Raw genomic sequence first — 7,032 nt, 5'->3', positions numbered from 1 at the left:
AGTATTCTAAATCAAGAATCAAATCACTAAAGGTAGTTATAAGCCTACTGAATTATAACATCAAGAATCAAACCACTAAAGGTAGTTATAAGCCTACTGAATTATAACAGTCATTCCCCTTCTCACATTCGGACTATATATTAAAAAACTATTTTCAAATGACTTTTAGTAATAAAACATGTGTAATAATGTGATTTATCACAACAACAACAACAAAACTCAATACCATATGAGTGGTGTATGAGGGAGATGAGATGTGGACAATTTTTTCCCTATCCGAAAATAAAAACAAGTCATTTCTCCACCCAGAGTGAAACACTCTCAAAAGTAGAGAAACTCATCTCTCTCTCTCTATTCGACGTATAAAGAGATTGCTTCCGAGTGGACCTCCGGCCAATAAGTAGGAAATTTTCTTAAAAAAAAAAAACAGTAAAATAAAATTGAAACACCATGAAAATAGTAGAATCAGAATTCCATGGGTTTTAAATCCTCTCTAAAATTCAATTTAGGCTCTAAACGGCAGTCAAGACGTCAATAAACTGACGCTTGCTGTTGACTAAAAATAGAGCCGATAATAATGTGATTTATCCTTACACTCAAAGTATGGTCAAATAAGTGACAACAATTAAAGACCATTCGTTGACTCAAATAATTTCAAACTAGGGTTCAAACGGATGAATAAAATAAACATGACCTAATTGTGATATTGAAATGCGAAATTAAAACACTTAACTGAAACATGAATTGGAACGCATAACTGAAACACGAAACAGATACGTGAACTGAAAACTGAAACGCGTAACACGAAATCACTAAAACATGAAACTTGGTAAAAAAAAACATTTTTTAAATTTATAGTCTTTTTGATATTCAAGCAATAATGAAATTGAATTTCATCACACTTTTGAAAGAATGACAATTCCATGAATGATGAATGTAAAGATCCGCGTTCATCGCCATCATCATCATCAATTGATGATGGGATATGACTAAAGAATCAGAGCTAGTGTCTCTGTATAGGTGCTCACGGAGCATGAAGTCAATAAACCATAGCTTTGACATGTCGTGAGCAAGGTTCGTAAACTTCAAGTACGGCCAATTCTTCAGAATCATCTATCGATAATAGGTTCATCATTCTTCTTAAACTCAAGTACTCTATTATAAAACACATTATCAAACGGCGTAACAGTGTATAGTTTGGTATATGATTTACAACATCGGTGCCAAACTAAGTTTTCGGCCTCACTATAGCTTTGAGTCACAATGAGAGAATCCATTAGTTTAGAGAGAAACATAGCTCAGGTGGGACGTACTAAACAATCCAATATAGAAACACTTGACAAAGCTCTTCACTTTTCAAATCAAATGAAATAATCCGATTATGTATATATTCACCATCTGCATCAACCAAATCATAGCAGCTATGCCAATGGATTACCACATTTATAGAATGGTTCCTAGTGTTGATTGCAGATCGACAATTCAAATGGTTCCTAGTTTTGATTGCACCAAGTAAGTTAACACCTATAAGTTTTTTTTCTAAGAATATCTTGAACGACCACATATTACAAGTCTTAACACCTATAACTTTTTTTCTACAATAATCTTGAACGACTACAAAATAACTACTACATATGTCCCACAAAGCATCGTATAGCTTACTATCAACTGTACTTTCATAAGGACCAATCCACTTACATAAGAAATTGACTTTCATAAGGACCAATCCACTTGCATAAGAAATTGGTAACAAGTGAGATGATAAATAATGGTGCATCCTATAGTTTGCACGCATAAAAAACTCGTTATAAGCAGGAAAATCGCTTAAAAGGCATAAAATAGCATTAAAGGCAAATTTTAATATATATATACGTTTAGTGTTTTCCGACTAGAAAAGCATTCTAAAGCATTAATCAGGACGCCCAACGTTTTAGGCAGCTTTCTATGCTTAAGCCCGTAAACAAGTACGTGAGCAGCACTATGTTGACTTTTAGTACTCCCTCCGTCCCAATTTTGTTGTCCACTGACAAAAAAACACACAATTTATAAAATATCATTATTATACTGTATGTTTTGTTTACTTTTCATTTTTACATATTACTTTTTACCTATTTTTTTTTTCTTGTATGCATATTTTAAAGTTATAAAAGAATTTTACATCTTTATTTTTTATTTAATTATGGAAATGGACAATTAATTTGGGACATCCAAAAAGAATACTAGACAACATATGGGACGAAGGAGTAATAAATAAGGTAAACTCATACAGTATATTATATTTTACATAAGTATATCAAACATAAAAACATAAATATTTTATACATAGATATGTAGTACAAAATCTTATAATATGTTTTTTTCGCTTTAAAAAAATATTTTTTTACCTGATTTTGACTTTGCCTGACTCACCCGAGACGCCACTCTTTAGACTTTTACGACTTTGACTATATGAAGACTTTGACTATTTGAAGTCAATTTACATACATCAGTCTTCTTATCAGCTGTATATAGCTATGCTTAACAATTTGGTTGTCTGACTTTGTCAAAACTGGAGATAGTCAATCTTAGATGGTCTTTTTGACTATAAAAAGTCAAAATTCCAGAATTGCAGCAATAAAAGCACTAAAATCACTATTTTGACCTAGGTAAGTCAAACTGCAAGTCTTTTGATCGTTTAATACACACTCTTGCTGGTTTAAAATGGCAGTTTATGGCAAACAATAGTGATTAAAGAAGAACTCAACTCTTGATGATTGATGTCTGCTAATGCAACCTAAGGGCTAAGAAGTACACAAAATTGTGCATATTGACTTCAAGTGTGTAATCATCAATTAATCAAAACCCATGAATTAATTATAGCTTTTAAAACAATATGCATCAAAAGGAATGAGTATAGAGGGGGAAAAAAATGAACCTGAATAGTATGATTTTTGAAAAAAGGAAGATCAAAAGCTGGTTGATGCGAGATATTAATACAATCGATTATTTTCACCATCTGGACTACCATAAAGCACACATCTCAAATGTTCACATATTTATGCTTAACGTAAAAAAAACATGACTATTATGACAAAAGTAATTTTCTCAACAGTCAATAGCAAAAAAAAAAAAATAAAAAAAAAAAAAAAAAAAAATAAAAAGTTAAACAGGTAGCAAATATATTATATGAATCTAACCTTGATGGATAGAACGGGATGTTTATTTAAACGCTTCAAGAGATTCATTACTTCAACGTTATCTTGTGAACAAGAAAATCGACTTCCCCTGGCAGGCATAACAGAAACTTTCAACTGTGAACAGATACAATATAACCACAAGGATTGGGTCCTTGGCTCCTTGCAATAGGTCTATGTCATGCAAGACTCCATGCACATAGCTTGTCTAACATCTAAGCAAACAGCGGAAGACTTCTAGGAAACCTGAGAATAAACATGCTAACAAGTGTCAACACAAAGGTTGGTGAGTTCATAGTTTTAGTGTTTCGTATAATCTGTATATAAAAGTGGATCACAAGATTTTAGTTGTTTCATCCAGAAATGTTTATCAATAGATTATATAAAAGTGGATCACAAGATTTCAGTTGTTTCATCCAGAAACGTTTATCAAAAGATTATATAAAAGTGGATCACAAGATTTCAGTTGTTTCATCCAGAAACGTTTATCAAAAGATTATATAAAAGTGGATCACAAGATTTCAGTTGTTTCATCCGAAACGTTTATCAAAAGATTATATGAAAGTGGATCACAAGATTTCAGTTGTTTCATCCAGAAACGTTTATCAAAAGATTATATAAAAGTGGATCACAAGATTTCAGTTGTTTCATCCGAAACGTTTATCAATCGGTTCTACAAAATTGAGCACCCTGGTAACTAAACTTTAACGCTTATATAATTTGTACCCTTTGTATAATCATCTTAATAATACACGCAAACCAACGTGTACGCTTCTCAAATAGCATACGTCCGTTAAAAGGCTAGCGCTCTAGCTCGGACGGGGATGTCAAGCCCTATGGATCCATATACAACTATTCGCGCCCACCAGTTCTTATAACTGGCAGCTACTAGTTACCAAAGCTAAGGGATTTTCGGTTCAAACTCGGTGTAGAATTTAGTATGTACTTGTATCCATTGCGTTTAAAATAAAGTGCATGTATTCTCAGCCCAAAAATATATGTAAAAAGGGATCAAATGAACTCACTCAAATCAGTTTTAGTTTTTGTATTCATTTTATAAAACAGCGCATGTATTCTCAGCCCAAAAATATTTAAAGTATTTAAAAAGGGAGACTATAACTCACACATATAAATATTGTATATCGGTTAATAAAGCATTTGCATGTATTCTCAGCCCAAAAATGTAGAGAGTAAAAGGGATCTTATGAAACTCACGCATATAAATATTGTATATCGGTTAATAAAGCATTTGCATGTATTCTCAGCCCAAAAATGTAGAGAGTAAAAGAGATCATATGAAACTCACTGTTTAATATTGATATACAATATTGCAGGAAAGCACGTAGACGCATCGGAGATGATAAACACGAGGTTTGATTCACAAAAAAATACCCCCGAACATTACCCATAACCTCCTTGGCAATAACCCATAATTTCCTTAGCTCTAGCTTGCTCGAAAACTCATTTTGAAAATTACTTGGACAGCACTCCGTCGTAATATTTTATGTACATTATTATTTTTGTATCGCAAAAATAATAACACTAATAATAAAAATAATAAGATTAATAATAATCTTATTATTAATAATAATAATAATAATAATAATAATAAAATAAATAAATACGGAGTAAAAATAATATATATGTGTGTGTGATTTATCTGGCCAAAACTCGAGAATTTATAGCACTTGGCCTGAAATCTGGAGTCATGCGACTCGCATGGAAATGGCCTTCTGGCCATGCGACTCGCATGAGGACCAGGGACAGCTCACATTGTTTTGGCTCCTAGCTTGTCGACATAATATAAAATAAATATAAATATATAAATAATTAATATAATTATTTATATATAATATTTTATTCTTGTGCATAGTAGACTAGATATTTTTGGTCCGTTGCGTCGGGCGTTTCTTCTTGACTCGGGTCCCGGTTCCGGATTTTCAGACGTCCTTGCGTACTATGAGAAAACTTGCATTTTACGTTTCGTGACACGTACCTTTGTCAAGATATAGCCTTAAGTTATCCATAAACTATACCACTCATAGTATATCTTAAACTTTCGAGTATTTTGGTCATTTACTTCTATAAATCATCGTCTCGTTATTTGTTAAAAATACATTTTAAAATAGTGTTTTACTGTAGCAATTCACTGTAGCAAAGTCAATTTCACTGTAGCAAATAGTGATTTTCGAAAACACTGTAGCATTTTGAGTAATGTGGCAATTTGAAAACACTGTAGCAAATTAGTGTTTAACTGGTTCATCTTAAACGCTTTAGTTAACTTATCTAAATATCAATTGAATCAATAAACGAATGTTACTATCGTTTACTAAATAACTTGAAATCATATATATTCAAACAGATATATAAACCAATAAGTTTAATGTATGGTATCATGCAATTAAAACTTTGTTACGTTTTCAAGTTATAGTATATATATGTATCTATTTACATATAATGGTTCGCGAATCGTTGAGAACAACCGAAGGGTAATTGAATAGTTCAAAATTTTGAGATTCAACTTCATAGGCTTTGCTTATCTTGTCGAAATCATTAATCATTTAAGATTAAGTTTAAATATCGTCGAAATTTCCGGGTCATCACACATGTTTATTCTCAGGTGAATACTAAGAGCTTCCGCTGTTGCATACTAAAATAAGGATAAGATTTGGAGTCCATGTTTGTATGATATTGTGTAAAAACTGCATTCAAGAAACTGATTTCGATGTAACATATTTGTATTGTAAACCATTATGTAATGGTCGTGTGTAAACAGGATATTTAGATTATCATTTAATCTACGTAAAGCTTTTTAAACCTTTATTTATGAAATAAAGGTTATGGTTTGTTTTAAAAATGAATGCAGTCTTTGAAAAACGTCTCATATAGAGGTCAAAACCTCGCAACGAAATCAATTAATATGGAACGTTTTTAATCAATAAGAACGGGACATTTCAGTTGGTATCCGAGCGTTGGTCTTAGAGAACCAGAAAATTTGCATTAGTGTATCTTATCGAGTTTGTTAGGATGCATTAGTGAGTCTGGACTTCGACCGTGTTTTCTTTAAAAATGATTGCTTAACATTTTTGTTGGAAACTATATATTATTAACATGTATATATTATGTGATATATTAATCTCTTAACATGTTTGATATTGTGTGATAGATGTCTACCTCTAGCACAAATCCCATTGACTCACCTAATAATAACAAAGAGTCGAATATATATTGGACTGATTCACAAGTTCCCGAAGAGGAACCGGAAGAAGAATCAGAACCGGAAGAAGAATCAGAACTGGAAGAGGAGGAACCGGAGGAGGAAATAGAACCGGTGGGGGAAATAATAAAACGGTTAACTAAAAAAAAATCCTCAACCAACCGACCAAGGTTAATTATGGTCAATGGTGTTTCCGCCAAGGAAGCAAAATATTGGGAGGATTACCAATTCTCCGATGAATCGGATTCCGACGAGAATTCCGATGATGTTATAGCAATTACCCCAACTGAATTTAAAAAAGCAAAAGAAAATAATAAGGGAAAGGGCATAAAAATAGAGAAATCTAATTCCAACCCCGATGAACTTTATATGTATCGTCAACCCCCGAAGTCCTTAAGTTGTAACAATGACTCGGGAACCTCTAAACCACCAGGTTTTTCTAAACCGTTGTGGAAAACGACAGCTAGTATTAGGGGAACATCATATATCCCTAGAAACTTGGCAAAACGAACCAAAACCGAAGAAGAAGAAACGAGCGAGTCGGAATAAGATAGTTGTATTCGTGTGGTGTAATATATGTAATATAGTGTGCTTATGCTTTATGATATATGTAAAAATTGCTTGTATTAATAAGTATTTTTT

General features: G+C 32.4%; 1 long non-coding RNA gene across 1 annotated transcript; it reads right to left on the bottom strand.

Moving 5' to 3' along the window:
• Positions 1–950: 950 nt before the first annotated feature.
• Positions 951–3,267, bottom strand: LOC139874244 (uncharacterized). Its single transcript, XR_011767856.1, has 3 exons — positions 3,177–3,267; positions 2,915–2,995; positions 951–2,023 (listed from the first exon to the last, which is right to left on the bottom strand). It is a non-coding gene; the product is annotated as an uncharacterized lncRNA (long non-coding RNA).
• Between the last annotated feature and the right edge of the window lie 3,765 nt (positions 3,268–7,032).

Source organism: Rutidosis leptorrhynchoides, chromosome 11 (assembly GCF_046630445.1).
Source record: "Rutidosis leptorrhynchoides isolate AG116_Rl617_1_P2 chromosome 11, CSIRO_AGI_Rlap_v1, whole genome shotgun sequence".
Classification (NCBI taxonomy): domain Eukaryota; kingdom Viridiplantae; phylum Streptophyta; class Magnoliopsida; order Asterales; family Asteraceae; genus Rutidosis; species Rutidosis leptorrhynchoides.
This window is presented reverse-complemented; position numbering and strand designations above follow the sequence as displayed.